The 27,765-nt window shown below is 41.2% G+C and overlaps 1 long non-coding RNA gene across 1 annotated transcript; it reads left to right on the top strand.

Annotated features, from left to right (window-relative positions):
- Nucleotides 1-287: 287 nt before the first annotated feature.
- LOC139436089 (uncharacterized) lies at nucleotides 288-27,690 on the top strand. Its single transcript, XR_011645302.1, has 3 exons — nucleotides 288-391; nucleotides 609-807; nucleotides 27,356-27,690. It is a non-coding gene; the product is annotated as an uncharacterized lncRNA (long non-coding RNA).
- Nucleotides 27,691-27,765: the final 75 nt, after the last annotated feature.

The raw sequence follows: 27,765 nt of genomic DNA, 5'->3' as shown, positions 1-27,765 counted from the left end.
CAGACACCCTCACACACACACACACACACACACACACACACACACACACACACACACACACACACACACACACACACACACACACACACACACACACACACACACACACACACACACACACACACACACACACACACACACACACACACACACACACACACACACACTCCCTGACTAAGATATCAACACACACACACACATACACTTCCTCTTTACCAAACACACACACATGTCCTTGTCAAGGTTCTTTTTGGGGCCAATGTTTGATACTAATATATCTGTGTACAATGTTTGATTGTTTGAGAAAGAATAGTTTGTGTGAAACCTTCCCTGGGAAATTAAAGGAGTGAAGTCCGGTGGAAGATAAGCAGTGACTCTCCGCCCCAAAAAGGTCCATATATACTGTTGTTTATTCATGCACGGTGCCCCCTGTTGCTGACTGGCCGGTCCCGATACCTGTATCGCACGGCGGTGGAGCGGGGAGCCCGGAGTGCTCTGTTACAGGGCACTCTGTATTTTCGTATTGTGTCTTTTTACCATTACATTCAGATTATTGTTATAACTTTTATGCCGATGTTTTGAACTCCTTTTCTTATTAATCTGACCAGGCTCATCTAACGGACGGCGCGGAGCAGAGCTGGGCTTTAAGCCACCACAACTGTGTCTGCTCCTACAATTTGGTGACCTGCGACGTGATGAGTGCTGGTCTATAGGAGGACCACCGACAGCTAGCGGACGAATTCAGTCCAGGGGAGGACACCTGGACACCACTGACAACTACACCAGGGCGTCCTACATGATACAAAGGTAAAACAGATACCTGTTGATTACCAAAATCTGTGATTGGCTTTACTACAAAAATGTTAGAGTTGTCAGCGGCGTTCTCAGTGTTCTTAGTCACGGTAAAGAAATACAGTACTGTAGATAAGTGTGTCTATAAGAGCCAGGTAGAGCAGTCCTGACCTATGGAGCACTAGGTGGCTATAAGAGTTGGGTAGAGCAGTCCGGACCTATAGTGCACTAAGTGTGTGTGTGTGTGTGAAAATACAGTATACTGTAGATAAGTGTGTCTATAAGAGCCAGGTAGAGCAGTCCTGACCTATGGAGCACTAGGTGGCTATAAGAGTCGGGTAGAGCAGTCCGGACCTATAGTGCACAAAGTGTGTGTGTGAAAATACAGTATACTGTAGATAAGTGTGTCTATAAGAGCCAGGTAGAGCAGTCCTGCCCTATGGAGCACTAGGTGGCTATAAGAGTCGGGTAGAGAAGTCCGGACCTATAGTGCACTAAGTGTGTGTGTGAACATACAGTATACTGTAGATAAGTGTGTCTATAAGAGCCAGGTAGAGCAGTCCTGACCTATGGAGCACTAGGTGGCTATAAGAGTCGGGTAGAGCAGTCCGGACCTATAGTGCACTAAGTGTGTGTGTGAAAATACAGTATACTGTAGATAAGTGTGTCTATAAGAGCCAGGTAGAGCAGTCCGGACCTATAGTGCACTAAGTGTGTGTACGAGTCTGGTATTGCAGTCCAGTACCTTAGCTCACTAAAAAGAGAGTAAAGTGAACCAGCGAGGTCTCCATGAGGTAGTCTTGCACGGCTGACTCGCTGGGAAAATTCTGTAATAAACTGTGTGATTTTTTACGTAGAATCTGTGTAATAATTGAGAAGAGAGAGCAGAAACATAGTGACCGGAGAAGGTTGGCAGAAGCTGGGAGCTTCATCAGACAGAGGAAGCTCATTTGTGGTCAGCTGCTGCCCTTTGTTCTTCAATATTCTGTGTTGCTCCACGTTGAAAACTTTGAATTCAGACTGTGTGCACGTCTGAATTCACAGGACATTCAAATAAATAAGAATAAGGACATTAAGAGTAACGACAAGATTTGTCCAGTGTATTAATAAATACAAGTGAACACATATTAACCTAGTCAGATAAATAGATACGAAGTCATTCTTGTTTCAAGGAAGCCCCCCTCCTCCTGGAATGCCTGTTCCAGCCGGGGTGTCTGTGAGAGTACCCACACCCCCCCTCCTTCTTTTTTCTCTCTCCTGTTTGCTCTCTTCTTAAATGCATGAAGAAAGAGCGTTGAATTTAAAACAAGGAGTGAATAATCGAGTGGTCTGAAGTTGGAGTGAATAACATTGAAAATGAATAGATCAATGTGGGAGCTGAAGTAGTAGATATTGAAATAAATAAGAAACTATAATTTGCTGTTTTTAGCATTGAATTTTTGTAGGATAAGTTATGTCACTTTGTGGTTTTATGAGAGGTTTTGAGAACTGATTGGGAAAAAGTGGTTCACGTTAAAACAGAGGATTGGTGGCATTTTCAGTTCATTGCTTACTTCCACACGCCGTTTCCCCTCCTTGTCTCTTTCATGACTTTATTTAATGCATTAAAACGATTGTTATCGTAACTTTCCGTGTTTATAGAAGTCAAACTCACTGTTCACATTACGGAGTATATTTCCGGAACGGCCTTTAAAAATAAAAGCCACAGGCCGCTGTTCACCAGAGATGCCTTCACAATAAAACAGTAATTAGCTTAACAATATATTTAACTTATATTACGTCCTTAAATATTGATTTTAATTCATTACAGTTTTCAAATACGGCGCGGATTGAATAGGCCTACAGTTATTTGTGTATTCTGTTACAACCTCACCATGCTTGTAACACAACTTAGATAAACAATTTGAAAATGAATAGAATTAACCAAGTAGATACAAGATTAGTATAGTGGTTGGAGGGTGTCTTTGTTTTGCCTATTAACTTAGAACTGAAGTAATAAAGAATAGGCAGACTACTATCATTACTTTGTTTTAACACTCACATGTTTCAGCATTCCTGACCTCAGCCGTTTTATTTTGTAACCAATTGGGAGAGAGATTCAAATTGAGTTTTTCTCAGTAGCTGAATGTGATTACAGCAGCATTGGATAGTTCTGCACCACCTTTTGGGTTATCTGAATCAGTGTGTTGGTGAAGAGTTGCTCACTGCAAACAGAAGAAGTGTGCAAAGAACGCATCTCTGAGGAGATATTGACATGTTGCTTGTGCCTCGTTGTTAAGGCAACAGTGGTGTGAAGAGGTACTGCGGTTTTGGGGGATTTCTGCAGTACAGAGGACAACGTGTGTCTGCCAAGTGATTCCTTCCCTCATCCCAATGCCAGGGAGAGTTTCCTTGGAGCCCACTGACCAGGGCCGGTCCTAGCTTTTTTGGGGACCCTGCCACTGACTACAGCTGCATCACTGACTGTGCTCATTATGACAAAATCTTGAGACATGCTTGTCTCAGATTGTTCTGGAGGAATGATGCAATGATTTTACAGCATAATTGTGCAAGAGTTTCCCAGGGGGTGGTGTAGAAACCTTAATGCTTAGTGTTTAGATAAGAGGCTGCTTGTTTAAATGATGGTCTGGAATACTGAAAAGATTAAAGTTTAATATTCTTGTTTAGCAAACAAGACATCTGATTATTATGTCACACATAATAATCTTGTTATAGAAACTAGCTATGGGTAAAATGTATGGTTGTTATACCATTGTTATCATGAACAAAAGATAAATAAGGAAATAGTATCTGCTTAAAGATGAACGGATTTCATATCCTAGAGGGGATTAGGTATTGTGAATACTCCACAAGGTATCTACTAATGTATTGTAAAGAACTTGAATTGACTTGATAAATAAGTGAAGATAAGAAGATGTATTAACCATAAATTAATCAATTGGTAAATCAAAAATAGCGGTAAAGAGGAAAACTATTAAAGTGAAGTGAAAAATCATCCTAAAACACACTGATGAGGGAGGGGGGGGGGGCATGATGGAAGTGTGCACTAGACTTTAAGTAGTGGGTGTTTGGGAGTTAGGAGTACAGAATAGAACCATATTCTTCAATCTTTTCATCATGTTTACAAATTATTCTTTTAGAGTTTTTATTAATGTGTGAATTTGGTAGTGTTTTAATTTGTTACAGTATTGATCAGTTCAAAGGGAGAGTTTTAGTAACAGCTCTATAAGATCAGACAAATATTTCTTTATATAGGTCATGTTGAAGGGAAAGCTAGTTCTAAACAAAATATAGTATTTCAATTTGAGGTACTGGTTTCACCATTGTGGCATAGTTATTACCATAGGAGGGCTTTCGGATGGACATACGAAAGGACTTCTGTTTTTAAATCCTTGATAAAGTAGGGAGTAATTGTTGCATGTTCGGACACCCAAGGTTCCACGCACTGTTAAAGAGGGTAACATTGTTCTTTAAGTGGACCAGAATTGAAGATAAATTAATATAATGAGTTATGAAATACATAGCAGAGCTTTACAGATCCTGATAATGTTTTGACTCAAGAAAATAATTATATGCACAAGTTTCTGAAATAGATCTATTAGACATTTTAATTTAGATTAGGTGTTAATGAACTGCAGTAGTAGTGTACAATAAGGAAGTGACATTTTTTGGCTAACACTTTTCAGGGAATGTGGGAAACAGCTGTCCCAATGAAAAGTTAGAGATATCTTGAAAAGTATAGTTGTTATCGTGAATTAATTAATGATGGCGCTCCATATATGACAGATTTGTGTAGACAAAGGATACTGGCCTATGCTGCTATTATTTGGGACTGTTTTTAAGTAATCCTATATATATAAACCTTCTTACATACACTTTCCCAGACACCCTGACACACACACACAATACACTCCCTGACTAAGATACCAACACACACACATACACTTTCCCAGACACCCTGACACACACACACACACACACACACACACACACACACACACACACACACACACACACACACACACACACACACACACACACACACACACACACACACACACACACACACACACACACACACACACACACACACACACACACACACACACTTTTCAAGGTTCTTTTTGGGGCCAATGTTTGACACTAATATATCTGTGTACAATGTTTGATTGTTTGAGAAAGAATAGTTTGTGTGAAACCTTCCCTGGGAAATTAAAGGAGTAGAATCCAGTGGAAGATAAGAAGTGACTCTCCGCCCCAAAAAGGTCCATATATACTGTTGTTTATTCATGCACGGTGCCCCCTGTTGCTGACTGGCCGGTCCCGATACCTGTATCGCACGGCAGTGGAGCGGGGAGCCCGGAGTGCTCTGTTACAGGGCACTCTGTATTTTCGTATTGTGTCTTTTTACCATTAAAATCAGATTATTGTTATAACTTGTATGCCGGTGTTTTGAACTCCTTTTCTTATTAATCTGACCAGGCTCATCTAAACGGACGGCGCGGAGCAGAGCTGGGCTTTAAGCCACCACTACTGTGTCTGCTCCTACAGGCTTTACAGTGTAGAACAAAAAAGGACACCCTCTGTCCAAAGAGTCTCACAGCAAATATGTATAAACACCAAAAAACCCTATAATTAATGGGCAAACGGTAGGGGTGTAACGGTTCACAGAAGTCACGGTTCGGTTCATACCTCGGTTTGGGGGTCACGGTTCGGTACGGGTTCGGTACAACAAGGAAAAGCAAAAAAAAGTCCCAAATGCATAATTTTTTTTTGCTGTTATTTATTTTTTACAGTAGTGCACGTTTTGGTATGAAAATAAGGAACTCTAACATTTGGAATCATTAACTATATTACACAGTTAAAAACAAACCACAAACAGTAACACTCAGATGGCCATATTATTTATATTGGCTGATGTCAAACAAAAAGGTTAAATGTACAACTGTACAACTAAAAAGAATGTCTTGAAAATATTAAAAATAAATAACAAGAAAGTGTTTGAATCACAATCAATAAAAGGCAATACAGAACTGTATAACATCTCCTGATGTCAAAACATAAAATAAATACAATGATAAATATAAAACAAAAATAAAATATGTACCTTTAGGAGCAATGTGTAATTAACTTGTGAGTGTGTGAGGCCATTATGCCTAAATATAGGTACTCAAGCTTTACTCTATTTTCAAGTTGTTCTTCAGAAAGATGAGTTTGTCTACGTTGTCAGCAGTGAGGGCAGATCTGTTGGCGGTAACTATGTCACCTGCCGTCGAGAAAACCCTCTCGCTGGGGACTGAGACTGACTCGGATGTGATTGAGCATGTTTGACGTGTTACCACTAGCATACCGCACCGCTGTCGAACAACGCCGACACACTGTCCTCGTCCGATCCACAACTCGCACCCCATCATTGTTGTAGTCCACAGGGAACCCGAAATGTTCCCACACAGCTGATTTAAAAGAAGCAGGTGGGTCTTCTAACTCCTGTGTGTTGTGTGAACGCGTCATAACTGTTCTTCTTCATGAAGAAGGCGTAAAAAGGCGTATTCGCCGTGTATTCGCATGTGCCGAACCGTGACATCCGAACCGTGACATCCGAACCGTGACGGTACGGGACGAATACGGATACCGTTACACCCCTAGCAAACGGTTTAGAAAGCAACAGAGGCGGGACCCTCTGCCCGGATGGACATAAGTGCATTTTGTGGATGTTCTTTGTATTGATTAAAAAGATAATAAGTTTACCACACAGGCAATGCAATGTTAAAATTATCAGGTGAACACATATGAAAAAGAGAGATCCAGGTGGATTTTAATTATCATCCAGGTGCCACTAAAAATGATAACGTGGGCGTCAGGCAGGACCACAGGCATTGCCACGTCTTGTGATCCAGAACTATTGTTCATTTCATCAGCTATTTTTTAATTTAGTTTTAGTCTTAGTCCTTTGTTAAATTTCCTTTTTAGTTTTAGTCATATTTAGTCACCTTCATCGTGTTTTTATTTAGTCAAGTTTTAGTCGACTAAAAGTCTGAGCATTTTAGTCTTATTTTAGTCAAAGAAAACTAATTATTTTAGTCTACTTTTTGTCAATGAAAACTGTTGAGTCTTTTTTAGTCATCAGATTATATAGAACATTTCAGTCAAACTAGTCTAGCCAAAACCAATAATTTGTCATTTTAGCATATATAAATAAATAAGATTATATCTTGTCCTTATTTGATTAAGAAGCTTTGCAGAGAGTATCTGCTCAGGTTTGTAGTGTGTTTACCAGCTGTGTTATGGCCACATTGCTTCCCTTCTGATGAAACAATGCATTCGCTTTTTTTCTCCGCCTCATTGTAGTGAAAATGGGCCCAAATTTCACATCGTTTCTTTCTCCCAAGCAGTGGTGGCTTTAGACTTGTTCGTTGTCAGTCATTTTGACGGACAGGATTGTAACATTTCCGTCATAATCCATTATTACCCGTAGAGTACACAATTTATCACTCACTCGCGCTAACGGGGGGGGGTAATTGGTTAACGCAAGTGCAACCACTGCTCCCAAGCCCTTGCAGGGTGTCCGCGGGGTCTTAAAAAGTATTAAAAGTTGATAAATCAATTTAGCGAAAATTAAGGCTATTAAAAAGTATTAACAAGTATTAAACCTCATTTTCCAAGGTATTAAGAAGGTCCACAGCAACGACAACATGAAACACCCTTTAATTTACTGAAACAACATGTCGGGAAACCCCCTCAAGGCGGCCCCATGGATAGCGTGCCATAAAATGCTGCTTCTTATTTTAAGTTTCGTTGCCTTGCTCCGCTCTGGGGGGGGGGGGTTATCTGCTGGTGGACTACCTGAGAGATATACAGCAGGAGAACACGCCGTCCACCGCGGAGAATAAACAGAAGGACAACCATGCTCCAGGGTCTTCTTCGCTGCTTTTGGTGTATTTTGTGGCGGCAGCAGCGCCACTTACAGGCCTGGCATATGTACTACAGCGTTTCCAGCGTTTCCAGCATTTCCAGCGGTCTAGTGTGAACGGACATGTTAATGAATCGAATGCGCTTGAACGGAAGACTTTTTTGCGTTTGCGTTTTACTGCTATTTTAAAGTAAGGTCAACACATATCGACCCTAAATATAGTCTATATTAAGAACGAGAAAAGTCTTAACATATATATTGTTTTTTGTAAACATATGACAAATGTGTGAGGGTGATGACGTCAGAGCATCGTCCTATGTGCCGGGCTTAACCCCGGACAGCCCCAGCCCAATTTAACCCCTGGGTATTTGTGAGGGAGCTCCTATATGGCATTACCCCGCTGAAGCTCACCAAAGTTTAATATATTTCATAGTTCAAAGTTTTGTCAATTGTTTTGTTTATTGGTCAAATAGTGGTTTCTACTGGTTTCTGATGGTTTTACTGGAATGAAAGAGCATAGAGTACAGAAGCAACAAAGCAGCACACTGCATTAAACCTGACCTTCACAGAGAGGTTGAAGTTCATGTGGAGAGGAGGCTTCAGTAGTCTGTCTGCACTCTGTTTAGTTGTGCTATCTTACAATCAATATAGTAAATGTGAGGTAAATTGTGTCGTCAATGTAACCGGTTAGAACTCAAAGTTGCGATGAGGTCTTAAAATGTATGGAAAGGGTCTTAAAAGGTATTAAATTTGACTTCAGGATTCTTGCATATACCCTGTGTTGTTGCCATTTTATTTTCTGTTAAATAAGGTTAGTTAGACCATGAGTTGGACCCGAGTCTTCCTGACAGTTACATTACATTACATTGCATTTAGCTGACGCTTTTATCCAAAGCGACTTACAATAAGTACATTCGACCAGGAAGACATAACCTTGAAGAAAACAGAATCATATAAGTACATCAGGTTTCGTAGAGCCAAGTATTTCAAGTGCTACTCAACTGGCTATCGATAAGCCAGTCCTTTATTAGTATATAAGTGCTCTGTTAGCAGTTCTTTGTTAGTAATTATATCGCTCGAGGTGGAGTTCTCAGTCTGCGCCGGAAGATGTGCAGGCTTTCTGCTGTCCTGATGTCAATGGGGAGCTCATTCCACCATTTTGGAGCCAGGATTGCAAACCCACGTGTTTTTGCTGATGGGAACTTGGGTCCCCCTCGCAGCACAGTGTGCCGCTGCCCGGGCCCTTTCTCATTTAATCAAATCCCCCTCCTCGACTCCTCGGGGATTGAATTTGAATGAATTTCAGCGCGCCATGTTGAAGGACATCTCATTTCTCTAAATGCACTTCGAGGACCGAGGATCGAGCGTCGAGGAGGCTCTCTGGAGGAGCTATAACCGAGGATACACTGATGGGTCCTCCACGACTCCTTCGTGGATGCATTTCCGGGAACAGAGATGTTTCAAAGAGTCGTGACGCACTGCCGGACTTATCTCAGCCAATGACAGCTCTGCATGCATCCCCTGGATATCATTTTATCAACTGCTCTCATCGCGACGCGATGTTTACAGTGAGAACAGCTGTGAGGTCCGTGCAGAAAGCAGAGCAGTGTGTATAATATATATCACTCAGTATAACAGGCCTACATTACTCTCTGTATTTGCTTTAGTTTAGTAGATATCTACAAACAAAGAGTCGATATTTTTCTAAAACCATTTAGTGCTTCACATAATAAAATACTCAACGGCTGTAGCCTGATTATATGCTTTAGGAGCTGTAGGTGCGTGTGGTACAGTGTGTAGGTGTGTGTGTTGTACAGTGTGTAGGTGTGTGTGTTGTACAGTGCGTAGATGCAGCGGACAGACAGGTCTCAGTTGGTTTGGTGTCTTTTGGCCGTAATTTATTTCCCTCATTGTAGCGACCAGAGAGGGGGGGGATATATATCCAGTCTCTGATAGTGTTACGTTATTATGAGAGTGCTCTGTTTGATTCTGAAATGGTATATATTTATATAAATATATATGTGTGTGTGTGTGTGTGTGTCCGCATCTGTAGCCTGTTATTGTCTCATTATACCGCACGGTGAATGAAATCAAAGTAAATATATAAGTCGTCATGAACACATCTGTCCATCAGACAGAGGGCTGCTCTGCCTCCTGTCATCATTAATGGACGTCTCTTTAAAATGACCGCTCAGAGGAGAGGAGTTCTCATTTCTCTAACCACCTGCTGCTTCCCCTCCTCTCTCCTCGGTTCCCCTCCTTGGCTCCTCCGCTCGCATCTCCTGTGGGCGGGACTAAGTCTCGAGGATAGGAGTCGAGGAGGGGAGTTAGAGAAATGAGAAAGGGCCCCGGTGTAATTCAAATGTACCTCTACGCAGCACAGACACACAGCTGCTGCCCAGCCGCAGCACCAGAAATTGAACTGCTGGGAGAAAAACTGACTATCAGAGATGTAACGTTATCTTTGATAATATTTCGTCTCCTCATTTTTCGTCAACGAAAGTAAAGAGAGATTTTGGCATAGTTTTTATTTAGTAAACTACATTCTCGTCTCGTCACTTTTCGTCAACGATATTGCATGATGATTTTGTTGCAGTTATTGTTTACTGCCGTCGGTGCCGTCTCATCATCGTCTCGTTTTCGTCATGGAAAAAAAGGTCGTTGACGAACATATTTCGTCATTGTTTTAGTCAACGAAATGTAACACTATCCAGAAGCAATCTTTAATACAGGAACCTGCAAGGTGAGGGACACAAAACCTCCAAGGATGATGCCCCGGATGTCAAGTTAGTAACATGCATGTATGGGACATACAGTAAGTCTATACAGATGAAGAGAGATATAGCCGCTTGCTAGAGCCAGAGCCAGCCCGAACATACTGTACCTATTTACCACTCAGAACTGTTATTTGTTGTATTATCCAGCATTGTTGTACTAAGGATTAAAAATCAAGGTACCTACTTTCTGTACTCTGCTTTATTTTATTGCTGGTTTAATAAAGTGCCATTTACTTTCATTTGTTCTGCATCAAACCAACCACAGAAATGTGCTAACCTGTCAGGAATATTCATGCAGGAGCTGGGGCTGGGTGCAGAGGGGGAGTGAGCCTTACTTCACTGTGGGCTGTGAGCTTAACGGCACATCTTAAAATCTGTACAGCAAGTCATTACATGGCCTTGCACTCTAATACCCGACCAATTTACTTTAACTTTACACTCAGATCCGTCGAGGCCAGGCTCTTAACTGTCGCTGTCATTTCCGACAATGTGAGCAGGTGGTAGGTCATTCCATTTTGTGGAAACAGTCTGCCTTGCCATGTTTAAGGTATTAGGAGCAGAGGAGTTTCTATTTTTAAAACCAAAAGGCAAAACCCATTTCCACACCGTGTCCTGTATCTGACCCACACACACATCAGGCCTATGCGTCATTATCATTAATGTCTCAGTGAGTGTGAGGGTTTAGCTATGCCATCTAACTGGTCATTAAAAAACCAACATTGTGCATATGAGTAGGAGTGTATAGAGGGAAATAATAGAAATGAACAATAATAATACTCAATCATTAGCTATGTGTATTCAAGTTGAATTTCTGATGGTTTGGGTTTGCACCTGCATGTATGAGCTGGTGAGCCAAAAAGCAGCAGGATTTGAAAATAATGAGCGCATAATGGGACATAAAATTAGTTAAAATGCTGAATAGATGGAGCAGGAAAACAGATGGCAGAAATTGTCCTCTTGGCTGTCTACGGATTATTTAGCAACGCAATGACTTGAGGAAATTAAGCCAAGTGACTACGCTTGGAGCTTTACATTGATATTAACAGGCAAAAACTAATTAACAGTTGTCTAATAATGTGGAAACTTCTGTAGTGATCATAGCGGAGGGTGAAGGCTGGTCATTGTGGATAGTCGTGTACTCTAGGTACTCTCGTGTACCACAATAGCATTAACAATGTTTAATTGCCTAACTTCACCCTTACATTAACAGTACTGAAAATTAAGAAACATTATATGGATACTGAACAAATACATAAGAACAAATGCTCAAGCCAAAGATCGAAGTGTCAGCTATTTAAGTGTAAGTTGTCTTTTTTAAATTAACTTCTGTGTTAAAGAGGACATACAGTATCATGCTCATTTTCAGGTTCATATTAGTATTAAAGGTGGGGTAGGTAAGTTTGAGAAACCGGCTCGAGATCGCTAGAATTTGAAAATACACAACCGGAGAAAATCTGCCACTTCCTCACAGAGCCCCTCCTCCAACACACACGAACGCGCACATGACCAATGAGGGCACGAGATAAGTTTGTGCCCCGATGGAAGGCTGACAGGCAGGTAGGCCATCCAATCGGATTGGTTGTACTTTTTACAGTATTACGGCTTCTACAGATGACATTTTTTTATGGATTTTTTGTCAAAGCACTTAAGATATTCATTGTTATCGGGATGTTAAGAGCATTCCATGGAATATAACAAAAAGTGTATCTCGAGCCGGTTTCTGAAACTTACCTACCCCACCTTCAAGTGTCTCTACTGTGATATGTTTAAATTAGGGCTGTCAAGTTAACTCGTTAATAACGCGTTAACGCAAAAAAAAAATAATGCCACTAATTATTTTAACGCGATTAACGCATGTGTATTTTTTTTCCTCGGCCGCCCCGTAGTTTCAGAGCGCATCGAGTTTAAAATACCATCTACCAGCTGATGCTGACAGCCCCGCTCCTGCCGCCTGCTTGTGGCAGACCACACTTCCACGCTCACCGGCAGGCACCGACTGGCCATCTGGAGGACCGGGAGGGTGTGTGTATGTGTGGCCCGAGCGAGCGAGAGAGAGACCTTACGTGCATTGTTGTTGCACTTGACTTGATGCAGGAAGCCAGACAGTGGGACATTGTACGAGAAGTCAGCACACTCATTATTGCAGCAACATGATTGCAGCGTCCAGGCAGCTCCCGTTCGAGCATATGCCTTGAGTTGCACATAGCTCCAACGATCACACACACACACACACACACACACACACACACACACACACACACACACACACACACACACACACACACACACACACACACACACACACACACACACACACACACACACACACACACACACACACACACACACACACACAATTTGTATTGTATGAGAGGTTCCAGGTTGTTGTGTTTAATATTCATGAGAATATTTGTCATTGTTCAAATGATAATAAACATTAGCATAAAGCATATTTGTCCACTCATATGTTGATAAGAGTATTAAAAACTTGAAAAATATTCCTCTAAGGTACATTTAGAACAGATCAAAAATGTGCGATTAATTTGCGATTAATCGCGATAACTATGGACAATCATGCGATTAATCGCGATTAAATATTTTAATCGACTGACAGCCCTAGTTTAAATGCTTTAATGTTCAAAAAGCTCTTTATCTGTCTCATACTGCCTGTGCTGCAGCACCTCTTTTCACCCTCTGTCTGAAACCAGAGCCCAGTCTGCTCTGATTGGTTAGCTGGCCGGCTCTGTTGTGGTTGGCCAACCGCTTAGAGATGTCCCGTCCCTTAGCCTATTACCTGCAATGTGTTTGAGCGCTAGCCAATAGAAGAGAGTGTTACAAAGTGATGTCTGTATGTAACAGATGTAAACAAAGGAGTCCAGTGGAGGCGTTTCAGATGGAGGGGGGAGTGTGTTGGAGAGAAACTTCCTCTGGAGGGAACACAGGGATTGTAGTCTTTGCAGACCATTTACATTCACAAAAACCTATAGAACACACTACAGGAGGGGACACCAAAAAAAGCATAATCGGGAAATAAAAAGTGACATTTAAGAAAGGGTTAGGGGTTAGGGTTATATAACCATCACATATTACAGGTTTTCTGGATATTTGGTTCCTTTTATTGCAACATAGCTTGCCTTTTTGTTGTGAGTTTGAAAAATATCTTCAATATCCAGGTAAAGGAGTAAAGTTCCATTAATTTACGAAACATAATGCTCAAAACAAATTAATCAAAGTCATAAGCAGCAGAGGCTTATATTATCACCATATGTATCAAGGAAGGGTCAAGATCAAAGCACTACATTTCCCATAATGCAACCAATTACATTGTTTTATCCTGCAAGAAAAAAATCACAATTGCATCGTTAGGAATTTAGAAAGATCCACAGAAGACATGATACCACTGTATCAGAGACCTTTATGTTTAATTCCAGCACACCTGTTAGCGCTCTCTGATGCAAAGAGACTGTTAGTGAGTTTATTATTGATGAGCATCTGAAACACTGTTCTGTTCTGTCTGAGAGAGCTGATCATTACTGCAACATCATTGAAGGCAAGAAAACGATCTTGATTAAAAATCATCCTTGACTGGAGAATCACTCAGTCATCATAGACATGCAGAGGCTGTCAGTCCCCTGAGATCATCTCTTCCGCTCACAACTTTGCCAACTATCTTATTGCTGTACGTGGTTCGACTAATGAAAACGTTATGCACAGTTCACAGCTATAGACGGTTCAAGTATTACGCTGTTGTACTTAGTTTGAAGATCTAAAGCACTGACTGATGGCTTTGGATTCTTTATAAGTGTAACAAAGGAGACGTCTGGAGGGTATGATCGGGGAAAATTAGCTGCCCTTAGGCCCACATAGAACATTTTCTGGCAGGAAGGCGCAGGCAGGGCCTCCTCCCAGTGTTTAATAAAAAAAGAAGAAGCTCCAAGCACTTTTGAAAATGTTTCTAGGAGAACTATAGCTTGACAATGTATCACTGCTTTCTGACTGGGTTTGCACTTTGCACCCTCGCCTTTTATTATCTATTTCTGCTTCTTTATAATTGTTTGACATTGTTTTCTCCCAATAATAACCAAATGGATGTTTATTGCCATCAAAAATGTGTATGAGGAAGTGTTTGATTGATCTTTGTTATCATTGCTTCCATCTAAAAGAAATGGCAAATACAAGCTTCTTCTCCGTTATTTGCTATTTTTCTGAAAAGTTTAAAAATATTAATCTTGGAGTGCTCGGAGCGGCTGCATAAAAACAGCCAAGTGTTAAAAAAAAAAACCTGGATGCAGCACTTTTTCTGGAGAAGGCACATCCTCATTGAAAACAATTGAAAAAAGACGTTGGCTTTCACAACAAGGCGCTATGTGGGCAGAGTCCCGAGGCATTACAGCCAGCACGGCAGAAGAAACTTTGTGAGGGTTCATCGCTGCAGGGGAAGTCTGACTGGTCCCGGCCATAGAGATGAGGAGGAGGAGGAAGACAGCGCTCTGAAGAGTCAGCACTCAGAAGGAGGCGAGGCAGTGCAGTGTGTGCCCGCTAACAGGAAGGCTGCATATTCTCACTCATCAGCACTGCGGGGGGGCTTGTTCTCTGTGCTGGTTATGGCGGAGAGGGTCTGGAAATGGTGATCATCTGACATGTACAGTGCATGTATGAGATAAGCAGTTAGTAATCCTCACAGGGAAATGGAGGTGTCATGGCAGCAACAGCAATGATGATGAAACAACCCAAAAAAAGATAATTTACACTATGTTGATATTATTATATTATGTTATTTATGTTTCAACACTTTTATCTATCTACATGGACTTAAAATGCCTGTATGCCTAGAAGAGCACCTCAAAAAGTAAGCTATCTTGTTGACTACTGAGGTTTATCAATGAATTAATGAATCAAATGTATATAATTTATTGTTATAATATTCAGAATAATTCACATCTGTATTATATGTACAGGTTCACCTGATACTATTGTAGTTTTTTTTTTTTTTTTTACTGTAACCTAGATTCTTAATTTGTTTTATTACCCTCTGATTTCAATACTGATATTTTCTTACCTTTTCTTTCCTTGGCTTCCATCCTATTCCGGCGCCGTCTTAACACCTGGATTTATCTAAGGGGTAAATAAAGATTTATCTTATTTTAATATAAATATGTCATTTAATAGTTACATCCAAATATACAAATGTGCTTACACAAAGGAAATAGAACGACGTGATTTTAAGTACAAGTGCACCAGATTCCAATTAAGTAATTATACAAATATGTGTTTATATAACACATTAACAAGATTGTTAGCAAACTAAGGGAAATAATAACTGTGAAGACGAGCAGTTTGGAAGAGAAGATAACAGAGAAAATTGATTAAAGGAGGTAATGAGAAGAAATGGCTTAATTTAAGAGTAGAAAGGGGAGAAAGGAGCGTTTGGCATGAGAGTAGAAAAAGAGAAGTTAAAAGTGTGTTAAAAGGGACAATGAGATGAAGAATGAAAGAGTGAGTAGGGGAAATATGGGCTGAACGAAGGCTATCCATCTCAGTTCGTGTCCAGCTGCTTAGGAGGGACTGCAGTGCCACACACACACACACACACACACACACACACACACACACACACACACACACACACACACACACACACACACACACACACACACACACACACACACACACACACACACAGGCACACACACACACACACACAGGCACACACCAGACTGCCTATTCTGCCGATGGCTGACAGAGATACTGCAATGCAGAGAGAGATGAGGGGAGGGAGCGTGAAAGGGAGGGAGGCAGCGAACAAGGAAGCAGGGGGAAAAAAGCAAAGAGAGGAGGAGACGGGAGAGCGATGGAGGGAAAACATGAAGGAGAAGAGAAGGGCGACTGAGAAGGTGAAAAGAGGAGAGGAAGAGTTGTGAAAACATTAGGATGAAAAGATAGAGAATTAGGGAGGGGCCGGCATATGAAGAAGAGGCGAGAACTGAACGAGAGACAGAGAGATGCTGACACGGAATAAATGTGCTCCGTTAATTCAAAAGCAAACATATGGTAAAGTAAGATCACTGCCAGAAAATACTATTTAAGAAGAACTGCAAGTTTTTTTTTGGTGTCACGTTAATCTATCAACATATTACGTGAACAAAAAAACTCAAGTGGACTGTACGACTCTGTTGACTTCTATTGCCCCTTTTCCACCCAACCAGTTCTAGCTCCGTGCTTGTGCTTTTCTGGTTCCGAACTGGTTCTTCTTTTTAGCCCCAGTTGTGTTTGCACCGCCCAGAGCCTGACTGGTGCTGCGTCATGACATCACCGTTTACGAAGCCAATTTTCTCCCCAACGCCGCTCACAACAACAATAATGGGGGTCTGCGTCAGGTCGATGAATGTGTTGCTTTTTTAAGCAACCACTTAGATAAAGATTACATGTGGTTTCTGATTCTAAATTAGAATCCGTTCCACATAGTATTTTGGCATAGTCAGGAAATGTATAACCTAACCCTGGTCCGCCCAGTAGTAGTTGTCAGATCGCTACTCCTGCTGATTTTAAAGCTAGGTCTGGGTTGGGTTTCATCCACTTGAATGTGTGCAGTCTGTTAGGTAAACTAGATTTTGTCCGTATCTGGGCGAGCTCAACTGACGCTGACGTCATTGTTTTATCAGAAACATGGCTAAACAAATCTATGTTGGCCTCTGACATTTATCACAAGACTACAAGAAAATAGTGCTACTTGGAGATTTTAACTGGGACTAGTTAACTGCAGTGTCAGAGGATTTTAAAAACCTTTGTATCTCTTTAAATGTTACTCAGATTGTGGACAGTCCTACTCGCCCTAACATTAAGTCCCCTAATAAATCCTCCATAATTGATCTAATTTTAACTAATGTTCCCCATAAATATTCATCTGTGGGAGTATTTGCAAATGATCTGAGTGATCACTGTGTTGTAGCCACAATTAGGGACACTAAGGTCCAAAAGGTTAAACCTCGCATTATCATTAAGAGAGACAAAAAACATTTTGTGGAGCAGGGTTTTGTGTATGATCTGTTTGATTTTGATTGGGGTAAAATTGATCTGTGTGCTGATGTAGAAACCGCATGGTCTTATTATTATCTTGGTTTTATGGAGATCATTGATAGACATGCACCCCTGCGTAAATTTAGAGTAAAGGGACGAGACAATCCTTGGTTTTCTGCTAATCTGTCCAGTCTCCTTCATGAGAGAAACAAGGCCTGGGCAAAGGCTAGGAAATCAGGCTCAGAGGTAGAATGGCTAAGCTTTAGGCAGCTAAGGAATAGCTTCACTTCTCATATCAAAAGTGCTAAATCAAAGTACTATCTGTCAGTAACCACAAAGAATCTGAATAATCCTGGAAAATGTTGGAAAGCCATTAAATCGTTATCCACCGGTGATATCCGTAATGAGCTACCTCCGTGCATTACCACAGCATATGGCACTATATCGGACAGGGCTACTATGCTAAATTGCTTTAATGAGCATTTTGTGTCCTATGGTTCTCTATTTGATTCTGTCACTAACTCTGCTTCTGTGAACACTACAGTATGTGACTCTGAAAAACGTGTGTTGGAAAACCCTTTTAGTTTTACCCCTTTTACTGTTGATGTTGTTTGTGAAGCTTTAACCAAGTTAGATCCTAAGAAACCGGCTGGTCCGGACAACGTAGAACCTTTCTTTTTTATTGTATTGCTCCACCTCTCACTAGTCTTTTTAACCTCTCCCTCAGCACTAACACAATTCCAAAATTGTGGAAGTCAGCGTATGTCCTGCCTTTGCTAAAAGGAGGGGAGGCCACCTTATTAAATAACTATAGGCCAATCTCTAAGTTGTCAGTTCTGGCTAAGGTTCTTGAACGCTTAGTGAGTGAACAGGTAAAGGTGTTTTTATGTACAAATGACATCCTGTCTAAACATCAGTCAGGCTTCAGAAAGCAACACAGCACCATCACTGCCACAATGAAAGTGGTGAATGATGTGGCGAGTATTTTAGATAATAAGCAGAGTTGTGCAGCTATATTTATTGACCTTTCAAAAGCGTTTGACACCGTCGATCATCGCATCTTAAAGCAGAGGCTACTCAGTATTGGTATATCCAGCCATGCAGTGGGGTGGTTTGCAAACTACCTCTCTGAAAGGTCCCAATGTGTTCATTTTGATGGGCTGTCTTCTGAGTGGTTGAACATTGCTAATGGTGTTCCTCAAGGTTCTGTTTTAGGTCCACTTTTATTCTCCATCTACATCAACAGTTTAGGTAAAAATGTGGATGAAGCTACTTTACATTTGTATGCGGATGATACCGTGATGTACTGTGCAGGTCCCTCCTTTAAGGAGGCTGGTGTTAAATTACAGGCTGTTTTTAACATTATTCAGACTCAGCTCTCTGAACTAAAGCTTCTTTTAAATGTTGAGAAAACCAAGGTAATGCTCTTTTCTAAAGCTAAAAAGACACTAGAGCCTGTTTTAGATATTGTAATTACGCAAGGAATAAAACTTGAAGTGGTTACCTGTTACAAATACCTTGGTATCTGGCTTGATGATTGTTTCACTTTTAAACTTCATGTCAATAACCTGCTTAGAAAGCTAAGGGTTAGGCTAGGTTTCTTCTACAGGAACAAGTCCTGTTTCTCGCTTGAGGCCAGGAAAAGGCTAGTCACTGTGACCTTTTTACCTGTGCTGGACTATGGTGATTTGATGTATATGAATGCACCTGCCAATTGCCTGGTCAACTTAGATGCCGCCTATCACAGTGCACTAATATTTGTGACAAACTGTAAAGCATTAACCCATCACTGTACCCTGTATGCAAGGGCTGGTTTGCTTTCGCTAACTGTACGGAGGCTCAGTCACTGGTACATTTTCATATACAAAGCCATGTTAGGGAAACTTCCATCTTATATCTGCTCCCTGATCTCTCGGAAAATTGTAAGTGGCTACTGCCTGAGATCGAATGCTGTGGTTTTATTAAATTTGCCAACTGCTAGGACTGTCTTAGGGAAGACAGCTTTTAGATGCGCAGCTCCTCTGTCTTGGAATAGTCTGCAAATTCAATGGAAACTGAACAATCTGGTGCCACTAAATGTTTTTAAAGCTCGGTTGGATGCTAGTCAATCGGAAGCTATTGGTACCTGTTTATGTGGATAATTATGTAAATGATGCTGTATGATGTCCTTTTGTTGTTCTATTTATGTTTTTATGTTTCATGTGGAACTACTTGAGCAGGTCTCCCTTGAAAAATATCTCAATGGGATTTATCTGTATAAATAAAGGTTTGAAATGAAATGAATAGATTGTAGTGTGCATAAATACATTGGTCTTTGAGTGGAAGTATTGTAGTCAACACATTTTATAACATTTGCATTTATTCATAAACGTTGGTGTACATTGATACACTGTGTATTTTAATCTTTCATAATTAATATACTTAATATTCATATTTCCATATTTTAAAGTTAAAAGCATTACGCATAATATTGTTTCATAAACACTGGTGTACATTAATACACTGTTTATTTTTGGATTTTCATTATTCGTATTTTCAGATTTAAAAAAAAGTTAAAAGCATTACACATAATATTGTTTAATTAACTAGACCCTCCAGAAAAACGCGATTCTGCGATCGCAGAATTTACCGCATAATCAGCAAAATGCCGCAGATTTTTAAAAGGCCGCATATTTATCAAAAGGCCGCATAATCCCCGCATTTTTCCACACAAAGTTGAGAAGAAAAAAAAGTGAACTCGTCTTGATGTGAAGTGATGATGATGACGCGACGTCATCAGCTCGCGCATCACAGAAGGTAAGCAACACCGTAGAGTGAACGTGTGGAGCTCACACAAGAGAGAAAACACCAAGATGAAAAAATCGAATCCATCTCATTTACCGACGAACATTTCTGCTAAAGACCGGGCAAAGCAGTACCCCGATGTCTTGCACGAAAGTGGGGGGAAACTATTCTGCACCCCGTGCAACTGTGTGTTGGAGCATAAGAGAACATCGACGGTGACGACCCACTTTGATTCATTCAAACATTCGAAAATGCTTTCTGCTGCGCGGACAAGAAAGCCAAACAACTCACGTTCACCGAGGCATCAACCTCCAAAACCCTTTCGAGGGTTACAAGAAACGAGGTGAGTAGCCTACAAGATTGAAGCTGGTCAGATAACGAACGAGTAAATGAAAATAGAATGAGGCGGAGAAGTAAGTGTGTGTGTGTGTGTGTGTGTGTGTGTGTGTGTGTGTGTGTGTGTGTGTGTGTGTGTGTGTGTGTGTGTGTGTGTGTGTGTGTGTGTGTGTGTGTGTGTGTGTGTGTGTGTGTGTGTGTGTGTGTGTGTGTGTGTGTGAGAGAGAGTGTGATTAAAATAGCCCAACTGCTTTTACAATAAATAAACATTGAATGTGTTTAATTGAATAGTAAAGGGGTTTAACGTTAGTGGCAGGTTGTGTGTGAGAGAGAATAAATAAAGACAGCCCAATATTGATTTTTTCCGCATATTTCGCAACTTCCCGCAATTTCACCGCATAAAATCACATAAAACCCTGCATGTTTGATTGCATAATCAAGGATTTTAGCCCGCATATTCAAGGATTTTGGCCCGCGTTTTTCTGGAGGGTCTAATTAACACTGCTGTATACAGATGTAGCGCTTCATTTCAGACGCCTACCCGTGCGGGTCCGTGATCGGCACGGGGTGGGCCCCTGCTGAAAGGAAAACCCCCCCGCAGGACTTGAAACGCCCCCTTGATAAATACATTTAATTATAATGAAACCAGCTGCAATGGATCATGGATCCACCAGGGGGAGCCGTGAAAAACTGCCACACTGGAACTCATGTGAAATAAACAGTTGATCTACAGGTATCTGATATAGCGGATATTTGTTAAGATCCATATGTGACCCGCTCTATCGAAATCAGTCGGAAGTCGCAATGGCTCATTTCAGAATAAACGTGGATTTACGTAAAAAACAATTTTTTCAGGGTTCGGGTGTTTTGTTTTATTTTAAACAAACCAAGTCTTGGCTGTCAGAATATGAAACTTTTATTTCCAAAATCACACGATAAGTACATTTTTGAAGCTTGTGAAGGGACGAAGACAGGCACCTCTCACTCACACTCTGCTCTTCCAGCAGCGCCGCCCCCCCTCCCTCCGGCTGACATTATGAACGTAAGAGTATAGTAATCATAGATAACACGGCAGGGTCCGTTACAGTTTGTTTCCATCTGATTTAAATTAAACAGAGTCTTGGCTTTCAGAATATTAAACTTGTTTCGGCAAATTCAGATGATAAATATAACTTTGAAGCTTGAAACGGCATAATTACAAGCGGAGAACGGAGTAATTTAACGCCACAGCAGGCACAACAACAGCCGGTGTTTCTCGTGAGGGTTTTCCCCGGGAAACAAACACAATACACACAAACGCAAAAATACACAAACACACCCCTAGATAAACGGGGTATACAGTTTAAAATGTTAATATATTTAAAGTGTTCAAAGTGCAGTTTCAGTGCAAGTCAGTTGAAACGATCTTAAGTTGGCGTGACGTTGAAGTCGTGCGACCCTGCTTGTACTGGCTTGTAGTTCGTTTATAGCATAACGTTAGCATTTCGCTTTTGGCGACTAGATTTATGATTCAAAAATTATAAAATTAGGGTAGACATGTGGAGATTATCCGGCTGAACAAAACGTGATCTTTCTCTTAAATGTGTGTCAACCATAGACCTTATTTCCAGCTATTTTCCAAAATCCTATGGAGAAATTGCATTGCGTTTTTGACGAAGGAACCGGAAGGAGTTTACATCCGGGTTTTAGGACGCGTCACTGCGGTTCTCAATTCTGGTGCATTTCAACAGGTGGTTTGATAATTTTATGTGGCTATACTAGCATGAGGAAAATGATGGGTACATTTTGTAATTTCATCCAGTAGTAAAGAAAGGAAACATATTTGATTATTAATTCAGAGCCATCTTTGAATTAATAAAAAGCTGTTTAAATGCCCATTTTTTGTACATTTATATACAACAATAAATATGTGTGAGTGCATTGAGAGATATTGTTGTGGAGAGTCATTTATATATAAATTGCAAAATACATTTGTAAATCCTTCTGTGAGCATTTATTAATATTGAGACTGATCTGACTCCATACTGATTAAGTTCACCTAGGAATGGTATCATTGACTTAAATGTTCAAATAAATGTTGCTCTTCTGTCTATATTGGTCATATGATGCCCCTTGACTGAAATGTTTCCTGTTTCCTCTTCCCAGCTGGACGTGCCTGGAACACCTCCCTAGGGAGGCGCCCAGGTGGCATCCTAACTAGGTGCCCGAACCACCTCAACTGGCTCTTTTCGACGCGAAGGAGGAGCGGCTCAACTCCGAGTCCCTCCCTGATGACCGAACTTCTCACCTTATCCCTAAGGGAGACACCAGCCACCCGGCGGAGGAAACCCATCTCGGCCACTTGTATCCGCGATCTCGTTATTTCGGTCAACACGAGGGTGATTTACAAAATGCTGAGGGGAGGTAAAATAAGAAGACCTGCTTCTGAGCGTGTGTGGGGAAATGTTTGTGAAAAGTTTGATGGGCGGAAGATATGGGGTAATTTAAGGGTGAAATGGAATAGCATTGAATGTGAGCATTTTGATTTTATTTTTCGTCACGACAGGGTGTTCAACAATTTGATCATAAGCAGGTTGGATGCCACGGTGAAGAAAGAGTGTGATGTGTGTAAGGTAATGGTGGAAACGTGTATGCATGAATTGTTTTAATGTAGAGAGCTAAAGGTGTATTTTGAACGGGTGAAAGGGCTAATTGATAAGTGTTGGGGGGATAGAATATTAAAAACGATGGTATGGAAGGAGTTGTGGCTGTTTGGGGTGAGGGGGGGAGTGAAAGGTCCCAATGTGAATCTCTGTAACTATTTGTTTCTCGTATTCTGATTTTGTATTTTTGTTAACTATGATGGGATATTCAATTAAGATCCAATTTATTTATTTTTTTGGCAAATTGCATTAAGCTTCTTTTATTTTTGTCATGCTATGCATGATTATTATGTTTGATTGTTTTAAATGCAGGGCCACATTGAAACCACAGGTAAAAATTGAAAATGTTGAATTGTGAATTTTTCTAATTAAAAAAAAAAAAAAAAAAAGTCCTCGGTGAGTGTTCTGTTCTGTCTTTGTCAGTATAGCCTTGAAATAAAGGAATTTCACATTAATCTGCATTTGGGTCCTACCTGCTTCACACACCGTAACATTACGAACTGACCACCAATGGACCCTGCGGATTCAGCTTTTTTGATGCAACAGGCGGCTGCTAAGAGAAGGAGGCGCAAAGCCAAGCTAGCAGCCATGCCTCCATGCTCCAGTACCGGCCCACGCAGCTTTGCGTCCATACTGGATTACCTGTCTTACACAGCCAGGGTCCAGGCTTCCGCTCCGGACCTTACAGCCATGTTTCCGGCTCCAGAACCGGACCTTACAGCCATGTTTCCGGCTCCAGAACCGGACCTTACAGCCATGATTCTGGCTTCAATTCCGGCCCCCACAGCCATGTTTCCAGACCCAGCTGCCACAGTCCCATCTCAAGTTTCCTCTCGAGTCCCCTCTCCAGTTCCCTTCTCTAGTCCCTCCTCTAGTCCCTCCTCTAGTCTCTCCTCTAGTCTCTCCTCGAGTTCCCTTCTCTAGTTCCTCCTCTAGTCCCTCCTCTAGTCCCTCCTCGAGTCCCCTCTCTAGTTCTCCTCTCGAGGCCCCTCTCGAGTTGCCCGGCCTGCGGAGCTGTCTGGTCTTCACCCTCGATCCCGGCCCCCTGAGAGCCACGGCATTCGCCCTCGAGCCCGGCCCCCTGACTTTCCCGGCCGCGGCCCCCGCCCTCATGCTTGGCCCCCTGAGTTTGCCCGCGGTGGCCTTCGCCCCTCCATAACCCCCACCTTGGACTCTGTCTTGCCCCCGGGCCGTCCGCCCGAGTCCCCCTTCTCGGCTTCTGCCTTGCCCCCGGGCCGTCCGCCCGAGATCCCTTACGGGTCCTTCGCGGTGCTCCTGGGTTGTCAGCCCAAACCCGTCCTCATGACCCCCTCCACCCACCCTGGTGGCCCTAGTTGTTTTCACCTGTGGCCCTTGTGTTTCTCCTCCCCTGCCCGGCTGTGTCTCGTCTTGTGATTACCTCCCTGTATTTAGTCTTGTCTCTTCCTGTGTTCAGTGTCGGTTCGTCTTGTGATTTGGCTTGTCCTCTGTGAGTGTTCTGTTCTGTCTTTGTCAGTATAGCCTTGAAATAAATGAATTTCACGTTAATCTGCATTTGGGTCCTACCTGCTTCACACACCGTAACAGTACAACTAAAAAGAATGTCTTGAAAATGTTAAAATAAATAATAAGTGTTTAAATCACAATCAATAAAAGGCAATACAGAACTGTACAGTATAACATCTCCTGATGTCAAAATATAAAATAAATACAATGATAAAACAAAATAAAATCTGTACCTTTAGGAGCAATGTCTAACATGTGTCATTAACTTGTGAGTGTGTGAGGCTATTATGCCTAAATATAGGTACTCAAGCTTTACTCTATTTTCAAGTTGTTCTTCAAAAAGATGAGTTTGTCTACGTTGTCAGTAGTGAGGGCAGATCTGTTGGCGGTAACTATGTCACCTGCCGTAGAGAAAACCCTCTCGCTGGGGACTGAGACTGACTCGGATGTGATTGAGCATGTTTGACGTGTTACCACTAGCATACCGCACCGCTGTCGAACAACGCCGACACACCGTCCTCGTCCGATCCACAACTCGCACCCCATCATTGTTGTAGTCCACAGGGAACCCGAAATGTTCCCACACACCTGATTTAAAAGAAGCAGTTGGGTCTTCTAGCTTCTGAGTGTTGTGTGAACTTGCCATAGATACTAACTTTTCTTCTTCATGTATTGTGTTCGTTTTGTTGTGTTGTGTTCTTGTTCTTAATTTGTTATTTACGGGCGGCTGGCTTTTAGGCGCAATACCACCCCCTGGATTATATATAGTGTAACACTGCCCTGAGTGACAGACTTTTTTCCCACTCGTAAAAAAGGCGTATTCGCCGTGTGACTGCATGTGCCGAACCGTGATGGTACGGGACGAATACGGATACCGTTACACCCCTAGTAGCTTGTGAATTTACTCCAGCTGGAACTAAAGTCTGATTCAACACTTGATTATATTTCACATCAATTATCCACATCTGTAAAGTAACTAAAGGGATTAAATACATGTAGTGGAGTAAAAGTACACCATTTACCTCTGAATTGTAGTGGAATAAAAGTACACCATCTACCTCTGAACTGTAGTGGAGTAGAAGTAGTACACAGTTGCATAAAATGGAAGTACAAGTATTTAAAAAATGTACTTAAGTACAGTACTTGAATAATGCACCATGTGCACAGTGTTGGAGGGCTGCTCAACATAGCCTACACAAAAGAGCTGCTCCTCTCTGCAGCATCTGCCAGGCACAAGTATCACATGTGTCTTGATGACCAAAGATGTCTTAAGCAAGATGAGAAGAAGACACAGAAGAGGAAAGGACTGATGGAGGAGATAACACAGATACAAGCCAAACAGAAGAGAATGGAGGAAGACATAAGGGTCCTCATGAAGTCTGCTGATCATAACGCAGAAAAAGCTGAGTCACAAGGAAAACTACATTTCATCACCCAGTCCGATGGCCTTCGAAGAGCTGCTAAGGGAAAGGAAAGACATCTGGAGACTTTAGAGAGACAGCTAACGGACAAACTCAAGGAACTGAAAGACACTCCCTAATAGGCCGTATGCTGTTTAGCCTTACCTTGAATGATTCAGTGCAGTGTTCTGTGCAGGTTTTCTCTTTGCTTTTTCAACTCAAGCAGCTCAAAGACTGATTGAAAGTTGATTTGATTTGCACCATTTCTGATTGCTGATTCAATGTGAAGGAAAATTCCCATTTTAGTTGATACAGTGCATATAATGCACCCTTTGGCCTAACCTGGGAGAGCCTTATGTTTACTGCCAACCTAAGGACCTCAAACATGTTAATCAATAATGTATTGAAAAGTTATTTGGCGGATTGTTTTATATTGGCTCAGCCAGGTTATATGGGAGGCCCAGTCTACGTACAGATGGGTCACTCCTTTTGAAATATTAAACTTAGTTTTCTTTTCTTTAATTTTTCATCCTCATGTAGAATGCTATTATGAAACACACATTTGGTTGTTTATAGCATAAAGAACATCTGATTTAATGTGAGGTAGGGAAATAATCATTTGAGTATGTGTATATACATATGTAATTTACAACAGCTGTAAGATGCTTGAAAAGCTTTTAAATGCACCTTGAAAATGCTTGAAAAGTGCTTGAATTTGACTTTGTAAAAGGTGTAAGAACCCTGAAAATGCAGCTGCTGTTAGCTTTATTTATTTCTCTGACATGTTGCAATGTTTTACTGTTTATTGAACTTTGGGACAACATTACAACGTTTTTATTCAGCTCTGCTGCTTTGAGGTAGGGCTAAAAGAAAAGCCTATTTTAAATATTTCTACCAGATTTGATCATCTTTTATTTAGGTTAAATTGTATTTAATGTATCCTAATCCCATAATAATAATAATGATAAGACAATCAAAAATAGACAGCAGCCTTTAGCTTGATGTTAGTTTGTGCAGTGCTGTCAAAGGGATGCACGTGTGACTGTCATTTCATCTCTTTAGTTTTTTAAAAACCAGAACAATACATCATTTTAAATGATCCTTTAGTGATTGTTTGTCTGACATGCTTAGAGTTAAATGTTGCAATAATACTTTTGCAACCCTGTGTTTTTAATATGATTAATTCACTTTTTTGTTTTTCTCTGTAATTAGGACAATTCTGGAGAAATGGATCCGCTGGAGAAGGACCCCTAATCTGAAAAGTGCACAGCGGATCATCAGGACAGAGCTGCCATCCAGCTGGACCCCCCGAGGTGCTGAAGAAAGCAACACGGCGATCAGGAACATCCTCCACCCAGACCTCTGCTTACTGCCGTCCTACAGACTTGTGTCTTACTTTCAGAATTAGATTTTGTATGTGTCTTTTCTTTTAATAGATATTTAACGATTATAGCTTGAGTCTGTCTGATTCCCCAAACAGCTGCTTATATATACTTGCTGCACATACAATACAAATAAACAACTCCATAAACACACTTTTGCTGATATTTGTGTTACTGCTGATGATGTTAAATAACATGATTGATTTCCTCGGTCTCAATGATGAAAGTTATAATAATAGA

The sequence above is a fragment of the Pseudochaenichthys georgianus genome, chromosome 22 (genome assembly GCF_902827115.2).
Source record: "Pseudochaenichthys georgianus chromosome 22, fPseGeo1.2, whole genome shotgun sequence".
NCBI lineage: Eukaryota > Metazoa > Chordata > Actinopteri > Perciformes > Channichthyidae > Pseudochaenichthys > Pseudochaenichthys georgianus.
The sequence above is the reverse complement of the archived record's forward strand: the minus strand, read 5'-3'. Positions and strand labels throughout refer to the sequence as shown.